This window comes from Lutra lutra, chromosome 18 (assembly GCF_902655055.1).
Source record: "Lutra lutra chromosome 18, mLutLut1.2, whole genome shotgun sequence".
NCBI classification, from domain to species: Eukaryota; Metazoa; Chordata; class Mammalia; order Carnivora; family Mustelidae; genus Lutra; species Lutra lutra.
Window position 1 is genome coordinate 15,787,431 of NC_062295.1, and position 429 is coordinate 15,787,859.

Genomic DNA, 429 nt, shown 5'->3' on the forward strand with positions numbered 1-429 from the left:
TTGGACACCCATGGAAAGGGCTGGAGGCATCTTACAGGATTCCTGGGTCCCCACAGGGCAGATCCCTCCCACACCTCTGCTGGAGCTGGCAGGGGTCTGGAAGCAGGAGCAGCAGCAGCAGAAGCAGCAGCAGATCAATGGGATGCTGGATGGAGCTGGGAAGAATGGTCTGGCAGGTAAGTGGAATCACCAGACTGGACTGCCCTCGGCCTCTTCCTCTTTCCCCAGCTATCTCATTACTCTGACCCTTACCTCACCCTCTAGCATGTCGTGGGCAAGTCAGGCAGAGGTAGACACCGGCGGCCAAGGAAGTGTCCCTCCCCAGACCTCTGTGTCCTGATTGTTGAACAGACAGGAGTCACCCAGGGGCCCCGGAACAGGGAGGGAGAATCTGGCCCCAGAGTCCTCTAGACGAGGCCTGGGGAGAAT